Here is a 203-nt window from a genome sequence, read left to right as displayed (position 1 = left end):
TGTCTCTGAAATTTGCCTCAGTCAATGTGCTCGTCACTGACAGTTAATGGTATTTTGCTCAACCTTAGTTCTTTATTATTTAAGTGCCAAATGGCTTTTTATTGTTGCTCTTGCTACGGATATGTCAGTAGGACTTCCACATAGAAATCTCTAGCTTTTAAAGTAACACTACTTTTTTGTTATTTTGTTGTGAAATTGTAGAG

The sequence above is a fragment of the Oculina patagonica genome, unplaced genomic scaffold, assembly GCF_052425735.1.
Source record: "Oculina patagonica isolate OP01 unplaced genomic scaffold, crgOcupat unplaced4, whole genome shotgun sequence".
NCBI lineage: Eukaryota > Metazoa > Cnidaria > Anthozoa > Scleractinia > Oculinidae > Oculina > Oculina patagonica.
The sequence above is the reverse complement of the archived record's forward strand: the minus strand, read 5'-3'. Positions refer to the sequence as shown.